Below are 15,121 nucleotides of genomic sequence, written 5' to 3'. Positions count from 1 at the left end.
ATCTGATTTTTTTAAGGCACTAGCAAGACCCTAAGAGTTGCTGAGACAATGACCAGATATCAGTAAACAGAAGAAATAAAGCAATGTATAGGTCCATCCTGCTTCACATACTCTGCTATTTAGATAGCTCACACAGAGATTTATCACAGATCTGAAAAAAGGCTTCTGAAAGAGTCACTAAAATTAGAGAGAGAGCAATATGAACAATAGAGCTCTGTTTCAAAATACCTGCTTGTCATGCAAAATGGGAAGGAATGATTTCATCAGACCACCATATGCAGAGCTGCAGGAGCGAGCTGGTAGAAAGCTTGGTGAAGGAGATGCTCTGAAGCACATCCACAGAACTGCAAAACATGGTGCTGAGAATGTGTGGCATCAGTAATTCAGTTCTAAGATGTGGGTGGCCGTGTTGCATAAAAAAGTTATTATTTGTGGCACGTACTTGAGGCCTTTGTTTTCTGCACAGGTAAATACTGCAGCTTATGTTTCCCCATCAATGGATGTCACTACTGGAAACTTCCTACAGGCCAATCCTGTAGAGAGCAAAGGCAAGCTGACTAAAACTTTGAGATGGCCATTTTAATGCTAGCTAAGTGCTTTATTCACATCTAGGGGAAAGTTACACTCTCACAACCTCCTTTATTACAGGTCCCTGTATCTGCATCTTCTGGCACTCTACAAGCCTGGATATATTGCTCACTTTAAACAGCTACTCTGTTCCAAGTCTGTGGTGGGATGCTTTCAAATCCCTTAACATAAAAAGTCCTGGACACATACTGTGCTATTAGTAATAGGAAGGTGGAATGCCTCTTGTATGAAGTTGGTTTTTTTTTTTTTTTTTTAAGTTAGCTTTCTGTCTATGTTTCTTAGGAAAATGTATGTTCTCCAGCTGAAAATATCATCTGTTACAGGAGAGTGCACTAATCAAGGAATTTAATTATCAAAATGCTATACCATGAGACAGAAACACTTGGCATTTATATGTCTTATGTCACTAGCTTAAATATGTCACCAGTTTTAAAATATGTCACTAGTTTAAATTGATGATAGAACTGTGTCCAGAACTTCTTCTGCAGCCAAAAGCTATTTTGGTTTTCTCCTAAAAAGCTTGTTGCCAAAGACTTGAGTTAGAGGTGTTTTCAAAGATGGTTTCTGATTTTGGTTATTTTATTCTCATGTGTCCAATTTTCTAAGCCACTCTCCCTCCCTTTTTACAACTGCTATTCATGGGTGATCTGCACGTGCAAACACTGGACTCATCATGACCTTGGCTTGCAAGAAAATTTCACAAGTGGACAACTAAAAGAGCAATTTTGTTAAAGGAAGTAAACTGTCATGCAACCAGAAGCGTTTATAAAGCTAACAGATCTGTAATTATTTGTTTGGCTTCCAAATCTGATTCATTAACAAACATCAACCATCCATGGGAAGATGTGTGTGTTATAAATCTAAGCTATTGATACTATGCTGATAGCTGAATGAGCACATTGCAGCAAATTTTTTCAGTTACAGACTTTAAATACAGAATGGCAAACAGACAAATGTCTCCCTGAGAGGCTTTTAAGAAGCAGAAATTTTAATGGGCTCATCACTTATAAAACCTGAATACCTGCCTGGGGACAGACAATGTGAATGGTAAAGGAATCACATGATTATATTTTTATTCAAGTTTAGCATCCAACTAAGCTCATCTGGTGTTTGCTGTCACACAATGCAATATGCACCAAAGCAAGACTGAGCAAGACAAAGGTTCTATTAGCCTAGAGTGGCATTTTGTTTTCTAGTCATTCCTGTAAAAGATGAGAATGCAAACTCTTCAAACAAAGTAGGTTTTCTGCTTCTTTTGCAGAATTTATCTATTTAGTCTTTAGAGTTTATCCTATTTTGTCTTTAACCACAAAAACAGCTTTTAGAAATCTCAGATGTTTCTGCAGGAGCTAAGCGAATGGGTAGTGTTTGGTTTGTAAAATTTAATCATGCCAGGTCAGAAATACAACATCCACTAAACCACTGACTTTTATCACCTCTCAAACCTTATAAAAGCACAATATTATCATTTTGGAACTTGATTCTTCCTGTGGAAGAAAACATATCAAACACAATTATTTTTTTTATTGGCTTCTAGGAAATATTTATAAAGCCTTAAACATATAAAACTAAAAATCTGTGTGTGTGTCTCTGTTAAACAACTCACTAAACATCTGTGACAAAAACTGTTTTAATCTGGAATATTTCAGATGTCCTCAAGTTGTCCTTACAAATCTAGTTATCCTCACAAATAGGATATGTTTTAAAGCTCATTCTGTGAGCATTCTGCTAAATATCTTTCAAGGATCTAGAGAGAAATTTCTCCAAAGGCCAGTTTAGCCTGTATGACGTGAGTTGGCTTTGTTTTTTTTTTTCTTTTCAAGTTCTGCTCAGCAATCCAGGGACTTGATGAGTCACTTGCTCCATGAGATATTCAGGATGGTACATTAAGCCTGGGTAATTGTTAAATTGAGATGTGAGGGAAAGAATCTTTTTGTCCTAGTAACTGGACTTGGGAAAGGGAAGAGTGTCTCCTACAGAAAACAGAGGATGGTCTTGGGGCTTCAATGTAAAAATCCAGCTGTGTGCAGCCTTTAGGTCAGGGCAAGAAAGAGGGTTCACCCTTGCCCAAGCTGCTATGCATTAAGGAAAGAAATGTGACTGCACAGAATATGTCTTTAACAAGACCTCTTCTGGCCAGCAGCATGGTAAAATTGCAGCCTAAGGGTACGCCTGGCTCTTTTTCTTCTTCAGAATCACTTATCTGTGGATAACACAACAAAGCCAGGTCAGACCCACAGCTCAGGATTCAGAGACTGGAACCCTTTTCCTTTTGTATCCATGCTACACGTTCTCTTGATGTCTTCTGGCCTCTTATCATAGTAAAGCCCCTGTCAAGCATCTCACCACTGCTCAGCCTCATTGTGTGATACCTACCCTCCTTGGGGGCTGTCATCAGCCAAAATAGCAGGTGTCTCATCTCCTTGCTAAATCACCATACAGTCAGAATCCCACAGGCACTTAGGAGTGAGCAGATGGTCACTGGCTCCCCAGCTTCATGCTAGGTGCTGCATGAGCACTGTAGAGATACCACAGGTATGGTCAAGTGTCCTGCAGAGAGCTAAAACATACTGGGATTTTTACAATATTGTTATAGGTTATATGATATAATTTCAAACTAGGCTCTGTCTACAAAGAGAACCAGGTCAGATGATAAAAAAAAAAAAAAAAAAAAAAAAGGAAAAATACATGGGAGGGAAGAATCTACCAAATGGGCACATGAACACCACCGCAGGCACAAACATGCATTTCAGAAAGAAAAAATACCAAGAGAACAAAAGTGTTGTTTCACAGTAGTGCTGTTGTCTCTGTTTCTCCAGCTCATTTCTTTGTGACTTCTTGGATTTCCAGCAATATTGCATGCAGACATATATTTATTTTTTTTTTACACCAGCCTTTCCTACTCTCTTAGCTTTCAAACTCCTTTTATGACCATTTGAATTATATGCTCCAGCTTGGAGACCTGAGCTGTCAATGACTAACAACTGCAGGAGCCGATTTCACATAAACTAGCCAGAAGTCCAGCATGAGTCTTAGAAGCAGTCATTCTGCTGAAGTTCATGACCTGGAGGAGCTCACTGTGGCTCTGATACTTGCACCTGTATCTCTTCAGTCATTACAGAGCTGAAGGCTATACACTAGTACAGGGCAAATCAGCTACAGCTTGTATCCCGTCATCCTACTTAGAGCTGAATGGAATAAACCAGCAGAGCAGGAGTAAATGAGCCATGGCTAAACTGATCTTAACCTCCACCCCCCCGATTTGGCAGACAGGCACTAGGGCAGGAGACAAGATAATTCCTGTCAGCTCCAGCGGGCTCTATAATGCAATTTGACAAATTGAATAGATAGCTCTTATTAACGTAACTAAATGAATTATTGCGAATGGTAGAGGTGGACATTGATCTGTCCTCATGTATGCATTCTGCTTTGGAGGAGGGTAGATTGATTTTAAATTCAAGCTGCTGCTGCCTGAGGTAGGAAGTCACTGTAATGAATCACAGTTTTGATATCCCCAAACAACCCATTTAACACCAATATCAATAAAGATAAAAAGATAATACAGAAGACCACTGTGGATACAGAGCTATCAGTGTTCATACTTGGACATTCAAATGAATATTCAGGGCCAGATTTCCCTAAATATGAATGCCTGATTTGCTTTTCTGGTGATGGAATGGGACTAACAAAGATACATACATGTAGTCTATTTTGTTGAATGCTTTGATCCCAATGAAAGACAAGGATACTCTGATTACCTTCCTCAGTAATAGCACTTCCTACATAAACTGCTTAAATAACATATTTCACAGCACATACTGTGCAAATGCACAGATATCATCCCCAATGAAAATATCCAAGTCCACATCTCTAAAATCAGGCACATAAGCCCAGAGCCTAAAGAAATCTTAACATTCCTGCCATGTTATCAGGGCTGTGACACAGGAACATCCAAGTGTGAAACCCGATATTTGATTTGAAAATGTACTTTCTTATGTCTTCATATTCTTAGAAGTTAGGCCTGAGAAAGCTAGAGAATAGCTCATGTTCTCCCTTTCCTCTCTTGTCTGTACTCAGAGCCAAAAATCCCACCGTGAAGATGCTAAGCTTACCTATGCTAGCTGAAGCACAGCATGAAAGACCTTCCCGTAGTGGAAAAAATAAGCAAAATAGTATAAGCAGATTCAAGATTGATTTAGCATGCAGTAGAGGAAGTCTTCTTGGAACCATGTAATGTGATGGATTTCTGGGAAAGGAGAATAAACAACTCTTGGCTTCATATACCTATCACTTTCAAGATGGTACTAGCAACACACCTTGCTGAGCCATTGTGCTGAACACATGTGGTTCAGCTAGCATGGTTCAGCTTTCTGCAACCTGCAAACTGGTGATGTATTTTCTTTTGTCTCCATCCAATAAAATACTTTCCCTGTTCAGCTGTGCAAAAATATTTGTTTTCCTTTTTTTTATTACTCCTACCAAAACAGAGAGGTTTAGTTTTATTTTTGTATTTCTTTTGATTTAGTTAATTTGGCTAGCAATGAGTCACTGATTTAAATTACTTCTGGCAATTTTTATAGTATTTATTCAAGGGGTTTTTTTAAATCATTCTTCTAAGATCACAGTGGAAGAACGTTAATGCAGACCTAAAGTATGCCGTGTACAAACCAAATCCATGCCTCACAAGTATTAGGGAAAAAGCGTGACCAGGAGTGCAATATTAACTTGGATTTCTTTTACTAAAGGTGAGTGATTTGAAGGTATCACATGCATCAGCTCATTGTTTTAAGGAAGACTGTCTATACACCAGAACAGAAACCCACTCTCTCACCAGTTTTGAAGTTCTGGACAACAATGCTGCACCTAAAGATCTTCCCCAGCTTTTTGCCAAAGTGCCCCTTTTGGCAGAAGTCCAAAAGAGACGGGGGGGAATCACAGCTGTCACAAAAGCATGTCCTCTCGGTGCAAAGAAACCTCTGCTACTCCTGACAATCTCATCAATCTGCAGGTTTCAGGTAATTCCAGTAGGGAGCTGTGCAAGAAACATAAGCAGCAGCTAACTCTCTGAGGAGAAAGCATTAGTTTCCCTCTCTCTTCTTCTTCTTCTGTCTTTCTGTGGAAGGATATTACAATGACCACTAAAATAAAGAAATTCTTAAGATTGTAGTGGGAAAGAAATACCAAGTTCTCAAAGTGAGTCTATGAAATGAACCTTAAGCTTGTCCTGCTTCCTTCCTGTTTTGCATTTCTGATACAGGGATAACAGTTCTGTTACCTAGGCAGATACATCCTTCTCCCAGTTTTGAAAAAAATTTGACCATTATCTTTGCGATCCCAGCTACCTTTTGGAGAATGAGTTATTGATATCTGTTTGTTGATCCAATATACTGTGCTATAATACAACAGGGACCTTGGATTATTTCTGACTTCATCTCTGCTTTATGTTCTGTAAAGATGCCTGTTCCCTCAACAGCCAGTGCTAACAGGCCTTCCTAAAATACTGCTGGGCAAATTGCATGGCCTCCCAAATTTAATTAACTGTTCAAGTCAGCATATCTCAAATTAGTTTCTAAAATGGACCTGGGGCAAACACTGAAACAGATAAATGATAGTGTTGCTTTCTGCAGTAAGTTATCAGTGTGTACAGCTCAAACGATTCCTGCTCAGGCTGATGGTGAGATAGAATTTCACTATTCCTAGGAAGGGCATGAAGGGAAAATAAGAAAAAAGAAATCTGAATGTAGCCTCCATTTCAAAAATTCCCTACACCACTAATCAGGGTGTAGACAGGCTACAGCAGGGGAAAGATCTCTATGCCTCTTCTATATCAACATGCATCAGTCTGCTGCTCACCACTGTCAGAAACAAATCTGCCTTTAAGTACTCTGCATGTGTGTGTGTATACGTGCATACATGTACACTTGTACATACAGGTATCTGTATATATTTCAGTCTGGAAGAAAAGAACCTAATGGGTCTGACTTGGTTTAAGAAACACTGTTGGGGAAAAAAAAAAAAAAAAAAAAAAAAAAAAATTCTACGATGCAAGAAGTTCCAGAGGGTTTGGAATGAGTCCTGAAGATTAAATTCTCCTTCATCTTAGAGAGGACAGATCAGCTGAGAGAGCAGTCCCCACACCTATACTGAAGGAGGTTCAGAATGGCAATTATTATCTCCCCTCATAAATCAAGTCTCCGCAACCCAGTCTCTTGCTTTGCATAATTTCCTTGTGTTTTCTGCTTCTTTTATTTGGGAAAGAGGGCAAGTTAACATTTCCATATTTCAGTTTTAATTAAATTGAAATATATATTATCCACCATTTTTTCATCTTGTAATCTGACAATTTTCAAATCACCTCAGAGACTGAGATCCTGCCATGGTAGCTGCAAACCAATAAGAAGACAGACCCATACGAGCCCTTCTGTTTCTGCCTATCAGTTTTGTTCCTCCCTGAGGAACAAAGCAGAGGTGTGCAAGTAGCATACAGTAAACTTTGGCAAAGTTAGACTACAAAGCCTGGTGACACTGTCTTCTTGCTGGTCTTGTCTCAGGGTTTGCTCAAATGTCTATTTTTCCTAAAACATTAGTAAATCATGGTATCTTCTCTCCATACAGAGTAACACCATCCAAAGTTTTTTCTACTCTTTTCTGAATTTGTAAATGATGCCCTTAAAGAAAGGATATGGCCACTTCTCAATGATTAGTCAGTCCTAAACATCTTAGCTTCCTACTTTTGTCTCTCTGTTGCATTCTTCAGCTGGTGTCCCCTCTCACTTTATCTATCCTTTTCTTGATTTTGCCACATTTGATCATTTCACCAGTTCTTTTGCATATGGGCTGTAACCTTTGCAAATCTGAGTCCACTTCATCCCTTCCTTCTAAGCTCTTTCTATACCAAGTGCTCCACAAATTACCTATTTCAGACTGCGTGTATTTGAGATCTCCCCCAATCTCGAGGTCTTAATTTTATAAGACTTTATACTAAAATAAGAATTAAGCTTTGATGTGAAGGGTCTACTCTGGGTGGTCTAAAATGTTCCTGCTTGTCCTCTATTAATGTAGTCACGAGGAAGAGTGAAATCTCACCAGAGGGAGCATGTTATACCTCAACGACTATTACTGTTCACTGTGGAAACAGGAATAAAACCATGGGTTCACCCTCTTCCATCATTCTCTCCTTTTGGAGAGCTGCCATTTTAGGCACAGAGGCCAGGATCTTGGAGTATCTTCATGTTCCAGAAGAATGCTGAGCAGCCACTGAGCGAGACCACAGAAGAAGGAGGTCCCAGCAGAACTTCTTCTAAAACATAAGTGATGGAGTTTGCTAGAGCTGGCTTCAACTAAGGAATCCAACAGAACACTAACTGCATAGAAATCTTTCACATTCCCAAGTGCTGGAAGATCAAGTAAGCAGCAAGACTTTGTCTTAACTGGTGATAGTGTCTGAGCAAAAAGAGTTAGGTGCTGTCTGCTTTGACCTTTGGCTAATACAATAGCATGAAAGAGGGAAAGCAGAGATAAACTGAATCTGTAGGACTTTAGCTACCTCTCTGCTCTGTGGAGACAGGAGATTACTTCTTGATACATTTTTTACAGTGTTTTGTGGCAGTGAGCCACTTGAGTTTTTCCTTGTGCTACTGAGTTAAATAAAGGAGTTCTGATCTTATGCTGCATGGTCTGGATGCTTTTTTTCCCTGACAGCAAAAACATTATTTCAGCAATAAATTGGATAGGAGACAGTAGTTTTGATGAGTTGCTTACCTGGAATAAAAATGCAAAAGCTAGCACCTAAAGTTTTACTGGCTCTCGATGCCAAGGTCAGACTGAAAGAGCCAAAGGAACAGCACTGGCTTTATTAGCAATCTTTATTGTTCAAAGCACCAGAAATTGAGAGAGGAGAGAGGCAATAAACTGTATTTTCATTGGTTTAGAGGTTCCCTTGGGATGAAAGAATGCATGTGTATTTTCAATAAAAATCCAGCACTGAGGTCACTGTTGTGCCTAGGGAGACAGCATCTGGATAGGATTGCTCTTCCGTGTTCGTTTCTCTTTCTCATTGTTTTCCCCCTGTAAATAGTATTCATCATACAAGGCTGTATCTTCCATTTGTCCTTTTGTTTTGTATTTTATTATATATAACTAATAATTTAATAAGCCATATTATTCTTATTATTCAAACTTCTGGTCCTGATTGCTGTGTCTCACCCAATGGGCTTGGGAACATTTCCAAGCATCTGTGCTCTGCCACCTGTTCCCTTATTGACTCCTGCATATCTATAAGAGCCAGACTCAGGCACACAGCCTTCTTCCCCCTTTTTAGAGAAAAGCAAATTGATTAGGATAGGTAGGTGCCATAGCATACTCTTGTCCGAGTCCCACTCCAGAGAGCTGAGGACCCCATTCCCTGGGATGTAGTTCAGTGCATAGCCACCACTTAGTCGTCATGAGAAAAAGGCTGTGCTCATTGGCTTTAACCCAAACAGCACATTCTTAAACAATATGTCCTTTAAAGGCTGGGAAATTTGGTTTCTGTAAGAACCTGTAGCCATTTTACAACTGCTCAAAGCTTTTGGAGAGCCAGCTGATAATGTGCCAAGCCTTCCATCTTCTTCGAATCATTTCTTCTTACTGAACTGAAAGTGCCGAGTATCTCCAGTAACTCCTAGTCTCTTAGGTCTTAGCAAAATCCATCTCAGCAAACTAAAGGATAAATGAACATTGCAATTGTTTGGCTTGTCCCCCTGCCAACCATGGTTCCTTGACCATTGTAATGATGAGTTTCACTCCATATCAGAACTAGCCTGTAGCTTTCCAACTAGTCAGGCAGTGTGGTGAGCAGCAAAGCACTGGCGTATTGCTGTCCAAAATAGTGGGATACAGCTGCCTGGCAGCTGGAATCCAAAGTTACCAATACAAAATCTGTTTTCTAGCCCCCCCCCCAAAAGAGTCTTATACATTCTACTGCATGTTCACTAATTGATTTGGTAATTTATCTGTGCATTTCACACAGAAGTATATAAAACCTCACACATCTGCTGGGGAAATTATCTTTCTAGATATCTGGAACTCTGCCCACTTGCAAGTACCTTCCTGGAAATTTGCAGGTGTGGTTTGGTGCTGGTGATGCTGAGGGGCTCTGGTTTCTGTTAGGCATGTCAAACCCGACAGGGACAGTATTTTACCATAATACAGGATCTGTCAGCAGAAGCTGACAGTTTCTCTACAAGCTGTCACGTATAATTTTTGCAATTAAATAGGCCCAAGGCTGTTTTAGAAATATATAGGGCTTTTCAAAGGACACAAGTCTGTTGTCCATATTGCCTGTCCCACAGAAGAGAAGACACCTGAAGGGAAGAGAGAGGTCGAAGATTTGGGTCTCTGTGGTACAGAGCTCCAGAGAGGTTCTATATGCATGAAGAGAGCAGCTTAGAAGAGCTGTTATTTTCCATTGTGAAGGGGAAACAGTTAAAGAGGCAAGCCAGAGGCTTTTTCAATATGAGAGAAACCAGAATAACTTCTGTACTGTTATGATCTAAAGGCTGCCCTAGGAGTCTTAGGGTGAGTGTGAGATCATGTGGAAGCAGAAGCAGTGCCAGCAGAGAGGAGCATCCCAATAATTCAACCTAGACAACCAGAAAAAGTGATGAATGCTGCACTGACCACAACAGGTTTCCAAAGAACAGCAGTGTCATTACAGCAGGCACATGTTTTGCTTCAGCTCCAAAGGAGTAACACAGTTGGCTCTGAGGAAAGCAGGCACCCCTTGGTGTAACTCCATTAAGTGAGATACGCGAGAAAAATGAGGTACAGAAGTGTCGCTCTCTCTTTTACTTCCATTTCTATGGCTGGATTTATGTTTGTTAACTAGTCACAAGCTAAGAGTGCCTTAAAAGTAGTTAATGTCTGTCTCAAATAAACAAACAGAATTATATTCTTGGGCAAAATTTTTCCATTCATTTACCTTCCAAACTGTCGGCGTCACTTCCAAGGTGAAGTCTAGACATAGGTCTGGCAGTAGCCCTTCATTTGTACTGTACTGTTGGGAACATGAGATCATTTTCATGCATTCAGAGCTCTAACAAAGTTCACCAACACCTGTTGCTTTGAATAAGCCTATTTTGAACTATGTGATATGTAGAGATATTTCAGATAGCCTAAACAAATTCGTATAGTAACAGAAGCAATCTAGATGTACATTCACAGTCCACTACCCAAGCTAATGAAAGCTTTTGCTGGGGTAAGGTTTTCAGCAGTCATGCTACCTCTAAATTAAATATCCTTCTGTTATCTCCAGAGCTAAAGCAAGGGCTGTTATCCAAGAATCAAAACTGTGGTTAGGAAGAGGACAAGGACCCACAGGAGAAATACTGAGATAGAGCAGCCAGAAGGTTGAGTGGAACAGTAGACCTTGCACACATCCAGAAGGAAAAAAAAAAAAAGATTCTCATGAAAGCTCCAAGTGTGTCTGCGATATTGACACATAAGACATAGACATAGCAGTCAGGTCACAGAATCATAGAATCAGAGAATAGTTTGGGTTGGAAGAGACTGTTAAAGGTCACCTAGTCTAACCCTCCCTGCAACGAGCAGGGACATCTTCAACTAGATCAGGTTGCTCAGAGCCCCATCCAGCCTGACCTTGAGCGTTTCCAGGGATGGGGCAACTACTACCTCCCTGGTCAATTTGTTCCAGTGTTTCACCACCCCCATTGTAAAAAATTTCTTCCTTATATCTGCTCCATTGGGTCTTCAAATCCAGTTGAGGGAGAGGCTGTTCCAAGAAGGTGAGGGTTAACCTGAACTCACAAAATCTCCTCTCCCAAAGGCTGGAACTCGAAATGTTATTTGCGCTCTGATTCATTCTGTTGGACACAGTACATGACTCATTACATAGACATAATGCCACCTCAGGAGCATCAGCTCAGAGTAAAACCCCTGGAGGATGGTAAAGATAAAGTGAAAAATCAGTCTTTACAAAGAGAAGATTATGATAAAACTGAGTGTTTAAAGTATGCAAACATATTCAAGATCATACAAAGGCTCAGCTGTGACCAGTCAGTCAGTGGGAATATTTATACTGGAACAAGTGCATTTAGTTTAATGGACTGTGGCTACTACCACCCTCACATGTGGTATCTGCAGTTCATCACATTAAATCCATTTACAGGCCTAATGGGCAGCACCATTGCCATGGACACACATGGCTAAGTGAAAGGAATATGGATCTGAGAGGGTCAATGAATGCTTCAAGCAGATACTGTTCTTAAACACATTAAATAGAGCACAAGAGTCAAAGTAATCTTTGATTTGTTGCTCCTTGGACTGATTTCCTTTTGCTGAGTCCACTCCTGATTATGTATGAGAGGATGAAGGAAAGGAAAAGGGGTTGGTTTATAAAGGCCATGTATTAGTAATTTTACAGACTCCTTAATATAATGAGGTGTCAACTACCAGGCTTTCACTTCATCTTATCTTGTTACCCCCTAGTCTTAAACCCCCGAAACATTAAGTAGCCTGCTTGTACCATTCACTACAAAACAAGGAGATATTTTGCAATTCCTCTTAGCAAGTGTGCTTCTCAGAATACTAGGATTAACTTAATTGTCGATGGTCAAAAGTCCAATGCTTTTCCAAAATCCACCTTTACTGAAATGGGGCTTACATGCACCCTGTACCTCTGCCAGATTGAGCAGAAGCTATTAGATACACTGATTTGATACTATCCATCCAGCCAATATAATAACGCCATTTATCATGCTGTAATACAAAGCTCCCAAATTACTTCAGAACACACAGACACCACTCACGAGGAAAAAATGTCTGAAAGCATTTTACCTTTAGCTTTTGCAATCTGGTTTCCATTTGTTTTACACAAAGGTCTATACCTTCTTTTATAGAAAACTATGTACAACATACCTTTGTAATAAATAGTCTAATCCAATACATGACATCAACATACGACACCATTATAATGTGGAGAATCAAATATTTCTCAAGCTTAACAGAGTAAAATTCCGGTTGCTATGCAGTCATAATGGTGAAATCATTTCATAAACAAATACGTCTCCCAAATATTCATGAAGCTGTTCTTCTTCCTTAGTATCAAACATATCTCAGGGATCCAGCTGGGAGAGTTCCTTGAAAATAAAGATGTCTAAGATTTCTTGCATTCATCTTACAGGGTTATTTTCCATATTTAGTGATTTACCCCACTTCCCATTAACAATTTGCCTCTCACATAAGCTTATCTGAAGGTCAAACATTAAAACCAAAACTAATCCTTCATCCTGATAACATTCAAATATTTGTAGAGAATTACCATATTTTTCCAGGTCCCAGCATTATTTTGCAAGCTACTGATATTTTTCCCTCAAATTCAGTACTTCTTGTCCCCTACAAGAAACTTCATTTCCTTTAAAATATTACTCTCTGCATTTCAATCCAAAATAAGGAATTTTTTCATATTCCATTCAGAAACAAAACACAATTTTACATTGTATCATATTCTCATTTGTCATAAAATGGTGGGGCTTCATCGATTCATAGCCAGCAAGGACCGCTATAGTTGTTCTATTTTCTTGCTGATAGAAATGTGGCAATTATTGCATATTCTAAATTGGAAAAGTACAATTCAGTTCTGTTTTCTGTGTCTAATACCATTAAAATCAGTGAATCTGATCAGATACCGAAAATAAACTATTAAAGTTTATTTCTTATCAGTAAAAAAAAAAAATCAATTATGTGGTTTCATATATAGTTATGTATATATGCACACACATATATAGATATGATCCTAGTCCTGCAATTTTATTCTGTGTGAATAATTCACCCAACACTAATCAGCAGGCTTTTGTGCTCCAGTAACAACAGCTCCTGTCATTAAGATTTAGGGTGCTTGGGGCACTTGTAATGGAATTATAAAATCTATTTCTAAAAGAATGATTGATTCAATTCATTATCAGCTTTCAGTATAAGATAAAAACTTTCCGAACCTTAGGAAAAAAAAAAAAGTCATGAGGCAAATCCAAGTGATAATAAATCTCCTGTATAAATGTTAACAAAATGGACTCAAGATGCAAAATTTACTCTGCCTTGCTACGTTGAATACTCTATAAATAAAACATATTTTCTTTTTTGCTAAGTAACAATTCAGTGAATTAAAATAATTCATGTAGCTGAAAATGCTTAAAAGCTGGCTGTAGCAGAGTGCACAGTAAAGGTCCTTATTGACTGATTAGCAATTTGTTTCTACAAACACTGCACAGCAGTTGCCCTACTTTGCAGCAGGCTATTAGAACCTAATGAAAAATGTGCATTTTCATTAGAGTTAATGGTCTTGAACAGAAGCCCTATGCTTCTACGAGGCCTTATTCTGTACTTAAATTCTGGATTCGTGTCTGTGATTATAGCTGTTGTCCTTTGCTAGTATAATATATGCACGTTGCAAAGGTTCATATTATGGTGTGACTCCAGTGACCATGAGGAACAAAATCCGTCGCTCTCAGATGGTGAAGGCGCTGTCCTATGAGACGCGGCAGCGAGTCTTGTCAGCAGAGGCTGGGGCCTGAACGGCAAAAATCAGAAACAGTTTTTCCTTTAGCTGGGTGTTTTCTGCTTTTGACATTTCAGCCTCTCACTGAAATTCAAAAACTCCAGCACAGTGGTCTGCTGCCGGTGACAGCTGAAGTTAATCAGTGACACGATGAAGAATCTCACTGTAGCTGAAGTTCAGGATTAATTAGAGACCACGGCGTGGTCTGGGGATTCAGCTGCCCAGGACAGCCCAGGGCAGCAGCAGCGGGGAGAGCGGGGCAGTGCCGCGGGGCAACCTCTCTGCTGTCACCAGGCACGGAGTGCTGGGTGCCAGCGCAGCTGACAGCGGCCCTTATGGTACAAAACCACAGTAACAAAAAGCTAAGGGCAATCTAAATAGGCGAGTGAAACTAAAGAGGTACTATTTTACTGTTTAACAGATGATAACAGAGGCGGAGAGATGACAGCTAAGTGATATTCCTGAGTCTTATCTGAGCCATCCGTAATACTTTCTTCTTCTATCTTAATACTGCTACGCTATCTTAATATTGTTCTATTTTTTTTTTAATACGAGGGAGCATGTTTTTCACACTACATCCATTTAAAGCTTCAAATCAGCTGATCATTTTCACCACACAGTCCCATTTGCACAAGCAGCAGGATGCTTCTCAGTCTTCGGTGTCTACATTTTTTGCATCAGCCATTGCCTGCTCCCAGGTATACCTTAGTAAGCATACATTGGACTGATTTTTGGGTGGAACTGCATGTCTTGTCTTATACACTATTTCATAGATAATTTGGGGTTATGTGGGTCCCCATATATTAAACAAGTAAATCTTTGCATTTACATGAGTATGTGAACACATACGCATATGTGTACACACAGGTTATATGGTTCGTGTATACGACCAGTTGTTTATTTGATTTGGCTTCATGTGCATTGGAGCCAGTTTTCATCTACATACACATAAATTATATGACACATATATATGCCTGACTT

Source organism: Tyto alba, unplaced genomic scaffold, assembly GCF_018691265.1.
Source record: "Tyto alba isolate M040663 unplaced genomic scaffold, T.alba_DEE_v4.0 Super-Scaffold_45, whole genome shotgun sequence".
Classification (NCBI taxonomy): Eukaryota; Metazoa; Chordata; class Aves; order Strigiformes; family Tytonidae; genus Tyto; species Tyto alba.
The sequence above is the reverse complement of the archived record's forward strand: the minus strand, read 5'-3'. Positions refer to the sequence as shown.